This window comes from Ambystoma mexicanum, chromosome 2q (assembly GCF_040938575.1).
Source record: "Ambystoma mexicanum isolate Mex_15411 chromosome 2q, UKY_AmexF1_1, whole genome shotgun sequence".
Classification (NCBI taxonomy): domain Eukaryota; kingdom Metazoa; phylum Chordata; class Amphibia; order Caudata; family Ambystomatidae; genus Ambystoma; species Ambystoma mexicanum.
This window is the reverse complement of record NC_090924.1, coordinates 550,816,075-550,828,193: the sequence shown is the minus strand read 5'-3', so window position 1 is coordinate 550,828,193 and position 12,119 is coordinate 550,816,075.

The window sequence follows — 12,119 nt, the reverse complement described above, 5'->3', positions numbered from 1 at the left end:
CTAATTATGAAATGTGTCAGATAGTTCACATTGTAGATTTTACAGATTTTAACTTGCATTTTAAAAAAAATGCAGCACATTTAAAAAATGAGGACAAAGACGAAATAAGATGGGTGGTCTGGAGAGCAAAGTCAATATCGTACACTGCGATGATATCACACAATGAAGCATTGTTAGAAAAAAAAGTTTGCGTTGTGAGGCGATATTCTAACTGAACTCATTTGCAGACTGAGAGCTTTTCATTCTGTTTTTGCCAAACATTCCACTGGACCTGCCTCTGAGGGCTCGTTGTACATGCATGGCTCGGCATCTGTCCATCCAGTCATGACATGTGGACTGGTGCCCAGGATCTAAGCAGTCAAGGACGGAGTCCTATTATTTCCCCGTTACAGGACGCTAAAGGTGGCCACCGCAGCTGCTGTGCAGCATCTATCAAGACACTACTGTCGGCTATCGGTCATGCTGAGACTTCTGCAGGCTCAGACAGTGAGAAATGCCTGACTGACTTGGCTGGCACTTAAAGTGCCCTCTGCATTGTCTGCATACATGAAGAGCATGCTGAGTCGCATGCATTGGAATTGGGAAGACGGATTGGCGTGTTCATGTAGGAAATCCTGGTCGCGCAATTGCATTTTGTAGCGAGTATAAATCATGCAGCATGGTTTTGTTTCCCACTCCCAGGACACAACACGTACATCGCAACGTTCCATTCACTCTCATTGGCCAAAAGAGTTTTCCATCTCAGAGATCTCTTTCAAATATCCGCCACCCACTTCATCCGGTTTATGGGGAGTTGGGCGGATATAAACAACAAGGAGGATCTTGCTGATGTATTGCTATATGCGCATTTGCAAGCTACCAGATGCCCAGGAAGTTTCCATATTTTCCCTGGCACTGAGATCACATGACGGACCGTTCTGTCATACAGATGGTGGTATCACAAAGCCAGGGACGCAGACAATTTCTAGCTCTCACCATTAAAACCTCATTAACTCAGACCATTGGCATCCAATGTCCATGTTTTCACACTATTGCTGGTTTCCGTTCTGCTCAGTTAGTACAGCTCTGCTAGATGCCATACCTTAAGGGCCCGATTTACAAAGCGTTTTTCAGCATGGTTTTCCTATTGTAAATGAGGCCCGAAGTTACCATGGTGGAGCAATGCCCGGTTATGACCACAATACGTATTTAATATCATTCTAAGATATTAGTGTAATGAGTTAAGAAATCAGGTCTATCCCTTTGTGTTTTGTTTTCGTGGAGTATGTGGCAGACCAGGGATACATTTTATCAAAATACAACAAGCACCACACACTACCCTCTCCTCCTCTTTGGACTTATTTCAGACAAACATCTTACGAATAACGTGGCAGCCAAACCTTCTAATCACTTCACATGGACCTCCAATTTTTAATGAAAATATAGAACTATACATTTTTTTTCGAGGTTAACATATCTCACCTTTATCAACTCATCTAAAAATGACTTACAATACACATATTAATGTAAAGTGCAAAAGTGTGCAATGGAGTTAGTTGAAGGCCCGTATGTGCAAGACGCAGGACACATGACATTTTCGGATGCTTATTTGTACATGCTCACAGAAGGAATGCGACACATCTCTTGAGATCGTTGAACTTTCAAAATAGCTTTAGTGTGGTGACTTCTCCCGACTGACACAGTTTGATTTTCCAACCACTCTCACTTTTCTCAGACACTCAAGAGGACACAGTATCGCTACAATTTACATTGCGGATTGTTATTGCCTACTATCCCAGTCCATTCCATTTGTATAGTGAAACAGGATCTGTTAAAAACAGGAATGGGGGATGCATGAAGGTGGATGGAGTCTTTAGCCCTGTTGTGTCATCATCGCCTCATTGGAGCGGGTAGAGGTGATGATAACATGGCAGGGCTAAAACCTCCATCCACCTTCATGCCGCCCTCATCATCCATTTGCCCAATAATCCTGACGGTTGAAAACTAAGTACTGAGTAAGGTGAAGAAACTGCTGAAAAACAAAAATTACATCAGAGACGGCCTTACCTCCAAAAGAGACAGGCAATACAAACATTAGACAGCCACCCTGAGTTCTTAATCACAAACATGTGTGTACCCTTTTTTGTGCATGGAGCATATGAATAAACTAGCTGTGAGGGTGGAAATTGTTGTTGTTCTTTCCTACAGGTGAACCTGAACAATTGGTGGCTGAAGATGAAAGATGCCCACGTATATTAAAGACAGTGGGCCTCATCACGAGTTTGGGGGTAACCCTTAAATCCGGCGGTCGCGTTATTCCCGCTGGATATAAGGGTCTGCCAAATCAGGGCTTTGGCGGATTTCTCCCCAGCTCTGAGCTGGGGGGAAATCCGCTGAAAATTCGCGCTATTACCGCCGGCGGGAAATCTGCCTGCGGTAAGAGCGCGAAAATTCCCCATTGAGCCCAATGGGGAATGGGGCGTTCCCGAATGGGCTCAGTGGGGAATGGGGAATTCCATTACCGCCAAACCCGTGATCCGGCGCTAATAGCGCCAGGGGTTTGGCGGTAGGGCTAATACCGCCGGCGGTAATACCGCCGGTGTTACCGCCCAACTCGTGATGAGGCCCAGAATTACAAAAGGTCAGTGGTTAGTAACCAAGGATAGAATACTAAAGGTTAGGAACCCTGAAACAATGTGAATTGTGATTGAATACAGTCCCATATATTTTTTCACAATCTGCATCATGAAGAGTAATTACACAGTTTTAAAGAAAAGGGGACTGTGTTCCCCTGAGATAAAAAGGTCAGTGGTGAACTTGCAAATACAAACATGGGTATACTTAAGATGACAGAGTTGGATCTACCTCTGATTTTACCATTGTGTGTGTGTTTTTTTATAGAATTAACAAAATCATTTTGGGGGTAATTGAGAGACTGAATCTCGGAAAACATAAAATCAGCTCCTGTCATGACGAAGCCCTAGAAGACAATAATGAAGACACTGCTGTGAAGGGGGGAATCTCAGAAAATAGGGTGCAAACGCTTTGGTGTCTACATTGTTTTTAACACATCCTGTTTTGATATACAAATGGAATGGACTGGCATATTAGACAATAACGATCCCGAAGGGAAATTGTAGAGACACGGTATTCTGTTGAGTGTCTGAGAAAAGTGACAGTGGTTAGAAAATCAAACTGTGTCAGTCGAGAGAAGACACCTCTCTAAAAATGTTCTGAAAGTTGAACGATATCAACAGATGTGTTGCATTCCCTCTGTGAACATGTACAAATATTAATCCGAAAATGTCATATGTACTGTAAACAGCACGTTAACTAACTCCATTGCTCACTTTTGCACTTTATATTAATATATGTAGTGCAAGTCATTTTTGTAGATGAGTTGATATGTACATTTCGAAAAAATAATTTATATTTTTATATTTTCGTAAAAATATGGAGGTCCATGTGCAGTGGTTAGAAGGTTTGTTTGTCACATTATTCGCAAGACGTTCATCTGAAATACGTCAAAAGAGGAGGAGGGGGTAGTGTGTTAGTATCATGTGGTCAGATACTTTTATGTGCACATGCATAGCACCGGAATACCATTTTCCATTTTGCTAATCAGTACAGCAGTGCTGGATAACATTATGCAAATTTAGCACCGTAGTGTCAGCTCCAGTTATGCACAGCTAGCACAGCAGTGCCAGGGTCCATTGCAACTTACATAAAACCTTCTGCGGCATACTAGCCAAACCTGTCACCAACCTTTTTAAGCACATTATGGTCAACGCAAGCTTCCGGAAAAATGCTGAAAACCAAAACGGTAAAATTACTTAAAAAGTACAAGGACAGCGTGTTTTGCACATTATACCGCCATCTGCTTCTCTTTGCAACTCAGACAACAGAATATTTGCCAAATTCTCACTGATAGGCTGGTGCCCTTTTTGGTGAACTGTCAACCCCAGAGCAACATGGGTTTGTCCTGGGCCATATTTCCAAAGAAGATACTCAGCTAGCTATGATGCCCAGAGAGCTACCAAACAGTAGAGGTACGCAACTTCCATATAAAATGCAAAGTATTAAGGGATGCTATGTAGGAGAAGGTTGGCATGCAAATTGATGCCAGACGGATGCTCTGAGCATGATGTTGCAATGTGTGCAACTGTATGTGCAGGAGCTATGGCAGACAGCAGGGAGGTGGATTAGGAGTAAGGGGAACTGTACACATTGCTAGTTAGGTTTGCACTATACATGCATGCATACATCTCAGGGGAGGAGGACAGGCAAAGGTCAAGGGGTAGGGCATACCCATGGGGCTGCAGAGAGGAGGAATGCAGGAGGCAAACAGGGGATGAAGAGGAGGGCTTCTGAAAGAGGGGGGCCAGCAAACTGGCGGCGGTGGCCTTTAGAAGACGGCCTTTGACATCAGCGCACTTTAGACAGCCAACTTCGGACCTAGAACCAAAAATGCCTTCCCCATGTTGGGGAAATCCTGAACGCAGGAAAGGCATTTTAGAAGGTCAGCTTGAATTATCTATTCAAGCTTATGTGATGCCTATATTTCAGCTGTTAATTCCCTCCAGGTATGTTCCAAAGCTTGGCTGCTATTTGGCACTGACAACTCATGGTAATTTTCAATACTTATATGCACTGGACAAGACTATCAGCTGTTGCTTCCTCTTTTTGAGATGTACTATAGCGCTCAAAGAACTAGTTAAAACACTAGCATAACAGGATGATATCCCCTTCATTTTAGCCAACTGAGAATCTGTATTTCCACACATAGTAGAGTTTCCCTCTGAATCTGGTGTACATTTGGTCTAGGATATAAATTATGCCTTGTCCAAAATCAATCCATGGTCTCGAACATTGAGCACTATAAACGTTTCCAACTTTACCCACTGTATCATATGGGATTTACAACTCTCCAACTATCTCTCACACCCTATCTCTTTCAATCCCTCTCCATGCTGCTTCTTCTCTGCCTCATGTGGTGAGTTGTCTGCACTTCCCTTCCTTACTTGATGGGACATGAGCAACAAAGGACTTGGCAGATATGGGAGCTATCCGTTGTGCCTCCCAGATGGTGGAAGAGTAAGTATCCCGCCAGCTCGTTGTCAATATATAGACATGGTAATACCTTAACAGGTGTCCCATGGCAAGCAGCATTTAATTGTAATTGTAAACGCTTCCTACTCGCTGGCTGGCATGCAAGCATTGCAGGCAGCATGCACAATGGATCCCTACGGAGTCTGCCTGCTTAATGCTGGCACATAAGGCTGGTGGGTTTCATAGGGATCCCCAGCATTTGCACCAGCATGAAAATGCATGCCGGCACATATGCTTGGGCATTTTATATGGCAGAGAGGAAACGAGGCAGCAAAAACGAAACTTGCGATCAGCCCCTCCTCTCTGGCAAACGAATGCATGAAAATTGCTGTGACGAAATAAAATACATAAAGGCCTTACGCAAGGACTTTATGAATTTTTCTTCCATTACTGTTCATTGAACACGAGCCCATGGTAATTCTACTCCATGCCTCAGCTCTGCCTGAAAAAGTGCGGAAATTGCCCAGAATGGTCAATCCAGTACAGGGCACAAACATATTAGGCTAAATGCTGTGAATTAATTGCACAGGAGTGTTCTGAAATCTCAAAACGTTACCTTTGCCTCCCTCTGACTTTTTTTTTCTAATTCTATAACTAATGTTTCACTAGAATTTAAAGTGTAAAAAATAACACACGCGGGCTCGCTATACTTTCGACTTGACCACCGTTAATGTGCATTTTCCTGCCGGCAGGAGGTCTGGGCTTTGTGAATTGAAATTGTATTGCTAACGCATAAGTAAGGCGCACCCACCCTCTCTAGGGACTATTGAGAGGATTCACGCCCATTTCCAAAAACATGTGCTTACAAGTAATACGTTTTGCAGGCACCTCTGAAGGGAACAAAGAACAGAGAACAGAAACGAAACGTGCACTTAACGTGCAAAATACCTTGCACGAACAGGCACATCATTAACAGCATCACAGCAAGAAACCCTCATACATGGCGCAGGTGAAACCTGAGAGCAGAGCTAACCTCCCTCACACTCAGTGGCATTGGCAACAGCTGAGGGTTGGGCTTCCCCTGCACACATGATCGCTTCTAATTAACGTACACAGAACAGATGAGCTCAAGCAAGGCAGGACATGCTTCCTCTCATAGACACCGAGCAGACACATCAAGGGCAGCATTGTGTCCTCACGTGCAACTACGCACACCACGGCATGTTAGACACAGGACACGTGCAGCATGGGTGCAATAGTACAGCTTCCTCAAAACATGACACAGTTCTTTTCTGCTTCATCCTTTTACAATGTACCCTGCCTGCATTATTTTACGTCACACCGTACTATGAGGCTATGTGTTGCAGACCTGTTCTACCATGTTACAATGATCGCATATATGTTAGATTTTAGCTTGTCTTCATTAAATGGGGACATTCATTTTCAGCCCACTGCACTTTATGCCTTAACAGAATGATCCCAGTTGCATCTGGAATGCATTTTCAAATATTAGGGACAGAGCTTTGTAAGCGACTTCAATTCAACACTACAGCTAAGTCAATGCCTAGTCTGGGATGCTGATGGAAGCCCTTATTGATGTATTTTTATGTCCAGTTCATTTACTCTGGATGACAACCCTTATATAACACCCCTCTCTCAGAATCCCCCCCGACCCCGCTGAGCCAAGAAGTAGGTTTGTTTTGCAAATTTAAAATGTTTATTTGAAAATAAAACAATATATATATATATCAGACTTTTATAATAAATTAATGTTTGATAGCACACTTGTGAAGATGATAGTGATCAACAATGGATAATGTTATGGTGGTACACTCTTTTTGATGGCTTAGAAGTGATATAGAGAGGATGAAGTAGCTGAGAATGCTTTTATGGCTTCAAGGGCAATGCAATGATGAATGAAAATGCAGTACAGAAAATAAACTTGATATGACTTCAACAAAAGACAATGTAATCACTTTTCTTTGACAATTCACCCCCCCCCCTCTATGAAAGGTAAAGAGATGGGAGGAAAGCACACAGTTCTCAGGAATGCAATCAAATATAATTCAGTTCCCCCCTAGCAAACTTGGAGGAAAACAGGTAGAAGTTTTAAACACAGGCAAGATACTTTGATGTGGTTGCAATTAAGTGAAAAATATGCTAAAATTGCTTTTAATTCCCTATAGGAGGTTCCGGGTGAGTGAGAGATACTTTAAATTAATTCAAGATCACTTTAGCAATGCTCTATGAATGATTGTCAGGTTGCACACGAATTTCAGCAAGGAAGTCAAGGACAAATATTTTTACACGTGGCTGAAATTAAGCAAAATGTCAAATCACAGCAAATTTAGTCGCGTGCGTCGACCGTAATTAGGGAGGCACTATAAGGAGTAGGAAGTCGGTTCTAGGCTCGTTGGAAAGCTCAGAATCTTAGCATTAAGATGACAGTTAAAACTCGCTCCTAGCACAAACGGTGCGGAGATACGGCCGATTTAGTAAAGGTAGTTTTTCGGATTTTAAATTTTAAAGCTCAGAATGACAGATGACAGTTTTCAGTTTTAAAGATGACAGAATGACACAATTCTAGGAGGCAGTTCTAATAGGCTAAAATAGTTTGGATTAGATTATTTTAAACTAAGAGATTGGTTTTGGCACAGTGCTAGCTGGGTACTCACACTAGATTTTGGACAGGAATGCGACTTCGTCACCGATCGGGTCAGGATTGGCTGGACTTCTGCTAGCAGTTCTTCACAGCGATCTGGTCTCTGGTTCTCTCTCGTTCCGGATACAACACTGCTTTCGGGATACTGCTACAGGTTCTTGCAAAAGTTCTTGGCAAAGAATTCAAACAGCTCGCCCAGCTGTTGAATAGTTTGGTTGGTTTTGAGGCCTGCTGAAGAGGATTCAGCTTGTGGATTCAGGCCTCTCTGCTACAAATTCTGTAGTTAATTTCTGGTCTCTGGAGATTGATGGATTTGAAGTCTGGATCTCTGGATGTGAAGTCTGAAGTATCCCGGCAAAGCGTCCCGCAAGAAAGTGGAAAGTGAATGTCTACCTGGGTTTCAATGTTCCTTTTATGTGTTTTGAAAATGAGTGTGTGCCTGGGCCTAGCTAAGCCTGCCCCTCTCACTTGTCATTGGCCAAGCTTTCCTCTCTCCCATGATTGGGGGAAAGAAATGGAGTGTCAGAGTGATGCTGTATGTTTTATGGTCAGAGGAACCTCCCCTTGTCAAATTGCACACAAATCTATTTCTGACCCAAATACATGTTTATCTATGTACCATTTTTCTAATATTATAGGTCCAGTTAACATATTTTCTGTAGCACCAAACCATCCGATCCCTGTCTTTGTACGATGTTGTGGCCACTTATGACAGAATTCTCCCTTTTCATCCAGATAACGACCTCTAAACCTTTCCAGATTTTACACAAATGTGCACCAGGGATATGGGTTTCAGATGATAAAGTGTCAGATTTTTAACATGCATACATTTGGAGTAACAACATTTTTTTTCCGCTACTATCCCCAGGAACATACCACAGGGTCCTAACACCTCTTAAAATGTGCACAGAAAAATCGCAAGAATGATGATGTTATTTATATAATTTTGACAAGTCTGCACTGTGAATTATCCATCTTTTTAAAATCATGCTCTGGCCCCAAAGGGGACGAGATACGGCCGATTTAGTAAAGGTAGTTTTTCGGATTTAAAATTTTAAAGCTCAGAATGACAGATGACAGTTTTCAGTTTTAAAGATGACAGAATGACACGATTCTAGGAGGCAGTTCTAATAGGCTAAAATAGTTTGGATTAGATTATTTGAAACTAAGAGATTGGTTTTGGCACAGTGCTAGCTGGGTACTCACACTAGATTTTGGACAGGAATGCGACTTCGTCACCGATCGAGTCAGGATTGGCTGGACTTCTGCTAGCAGTTCTTCACAGCGATCTGGTCTCTGGTTCTCTCTCGTTCCGGATACAGCACTGCTTTCTGGATACTGCTACAGGTTCTTGTAAAAGTTCTTGGCAAAGAATTCAAACAGCTCGCCCGGCTGTTGAATAGTTTGGTTGGTTTTGAGGCCTGCTGAAGAGGATTCAGCTTGTGGATTCAGGCCTCTCTGCTACAAATTCTGTAGTTAATTTCTGGTCTTTGGAGATTGATGGATTTGAAGTCTGGATCTCTGCATGTGAAGTCTGAAGTCTCCCGGCAAAGCGTCCCGCAAGAAAGTAGAAAGTGAATGTCTACCTGGGTTTCAATGTTCTTTTTATGTGTTTTGAAAATGGGTGTGTGCCTGGGCCTAGCTAAGCCTGCCCCTCTTACTTATCATTGGCCAAGCTTTCCTCTCTCCCATGATTGGGGGAAAGAAATGGAGTGTCAGAGTGATGCTGTAGGTTTTATGGTCAGAGCAACCTCCCCTTGTCAAATTGCACACAAATCTATTTCTGACCCAAATACATATTTATCTATGTACCATTTTTCTAATATTATAGGTCCAGTTAACATATTTTCTGTAGCACCAAACCATCCGATCCCTGTCTTTGTACGATGTTGTGTCCACTTATGACAGAATTCTCCCCTTTTCATCCAGATAACCACCTCTAAACCTTTCCAGATTTTACACAAATGTGCACCAGGGATATGGGTTTCAGATGATAAAGTGTCAGATTTTTAACATGCATACATTTGGAGTAACAACCTTTTTTTCCGCTACTATCCCCACGAACATACCACAGGGTCCTAACACCTCTTAAAATGTGCACAGAAAAATCGCAAGAATGATGATGTTATTTATATAATTTTGTCAAGTCTGCACTGTGAATTATCCATCTTTTTAAAATCATGCTCTCGCCCCAAAGGGGTGTGGTTTTCCAAAGCACATGGTGGAATTTCTGGTTTATCCACTTCCCCCAAGCTCAGCTTGCTCTCACAGGCACTGCCCCTCCCAGTTTCTCCCAAGAGGAAGCCATTTTACGACCCCCCCAATATAACATTTGCCTGAGCCAGGGCAGGGCTTTGTTCAATTTCCTGCAGTCCCCAGGTGCTCCTCCCCTAATCCAATCAGAGAGGTGTCATCTCCTTTTGGCAGGGGCAGCAGAGTGCAGCCAGGCCTGGGAAGAGTTGTTGAGCCAGTTCAACTCCTGTCGGGGGTAGTTGTCAGGCAGAATTCAGCAAAATGTCACCCAGTTTTCTACATTCAAATCCAACTTACAATTTCTGCACATGCAGCTAGAATGCTGATTCTAAGTTCAAAACTATGACATTTAAACAATTGCAACCTATGTGACACTCACAAGTAGGTCACTCATTTATTCTAAACATTTCGATTTTAGTGGCTTTAAACCCAAATTCACTTAAGCTGCTGACATCCCCAGCTATTTTTTATATATACATTAAATAATTACTTCCTTCAAGTCATTTCAGAATATAGTTTTACATTGTATCCACCTCTTAGCAAGTCTTTCCTTGGCCTGGTTTGGGTTCATTTGTTCAGTTTTACACAAAAGTCTGGTGGTTTTAAAACGCCGGCTTTCTGATATTGTTGAGCACCAGTATTGCATCAATTTTGACATTAAGAAAATTAATTCCCCACAGTTCTGGGTTGCTTTTGGCAATCAGCATTGCTATTCCCAATGGTTTCAGGCTACTGTGTGTGTAGCCCAATGGTGGTTTTAGGCAGTGCCCTCCTGTGCTCACAACATAGGCAAAAATGGGTGGCAGCCTATTCTTCATGTTTTCCCTGTGCACTCTCTGGGGAGTTCTGGCCATCATGATGTTTTCAATGCCAGTAATGCACAGTTTTATGGTAGGGCTTGGATGCATGGGTAAAAACATCCTACAGCTTTTAAAGGGACTTCTCAATGTTGTGCTCATTTGTAAACTTATGTGTTATTATGATCTAATTCTGGAGCCCCAAAATATTACAGACCAACATTGCTAACCCAATTTGCCCGACAGTTATGACTTCTAAATAATTTAGATTTCGATTTCAATAATGCGTCTGGGCTATGATTATGCAAAACTGTTCAGACATTAAGAGAACTGTCCGAAATATTGGGCATTTTTGATGAACCTTGTTCTGAACAATTTTAGTGAGTGCTTCAGGCAACGACCGTCATGACCGTCGTTACGAGGTTGGTGGTAATCTGCCGGTAAACTACCGCCAAACTCATGTACGGTTATCTCCATTTGGTCCCAGGGGTTTACCATGGGTCTACAAATGGAGGTGATTCCCAAGGACTCCATGGGAATTTTTGGTGAATTTGCTGCCTGGTAAATCTACAGAGTTTTGGAAGTGAAGTGGCAGATTATTCTCCAGCTTTTTGCTGGAGATAAATACTCGACTTTACATCCAAATGTATAATTCATTGGTGTGAGAAAAATGGTGGTATTCCTCTGCCTGCCAAAACAATATTTGTAAACGAATTATCACCACTTTCGTCCCTCACCGCAGAACTTGTAATGAGGCCCAAAATGGTTTGTGTGTTTTTTTCTAAATTAGTATAAATAGGCTTAGTTCAATTACAAAGCAGTCTTATTTGGGAGAAGCAAAGGCGTGAGGTAGCTATGGCACCAGTGAGTCACTATGATTCTCTCCTTTCTAGTACTGAAAAGGTGCAGTCACTTGAAGCTACTGAATACAATCTTCTCCTTTATGGCAAGAAATATCTGATTTTTTCTAGCCACAAAAACACAATGCACTTAGTGACTGACACTGAATACTTGTTAAGCACAACTTGGCAAGCACCTGGTATTTGGTGTGGACATGAACAGACTGTGCACAGCCACTGAATGTAATCTAATATGCAGGGCAATAAACAGTTACATGTTTGACTTCTTCTCACACTGTTAAGAAATGCCACATAATATGGAATCATTGAATGTGGGTAGTCACTGGGATTCTCTCGTACATAGTACCAACAATGCACATTCACTTAGAGCCTCTGAATATAATCCCCTCCTGCTCAGCATCAATTTATAAAACTATTTATCTGCAAATATGGTTTGCCTTATGTAAGATGTTGTAAACCAGTGAAATCTAGTTCAAAGGAGTTTTCAACCCACCCAGGCCAGCCACGCACAATTTGCAG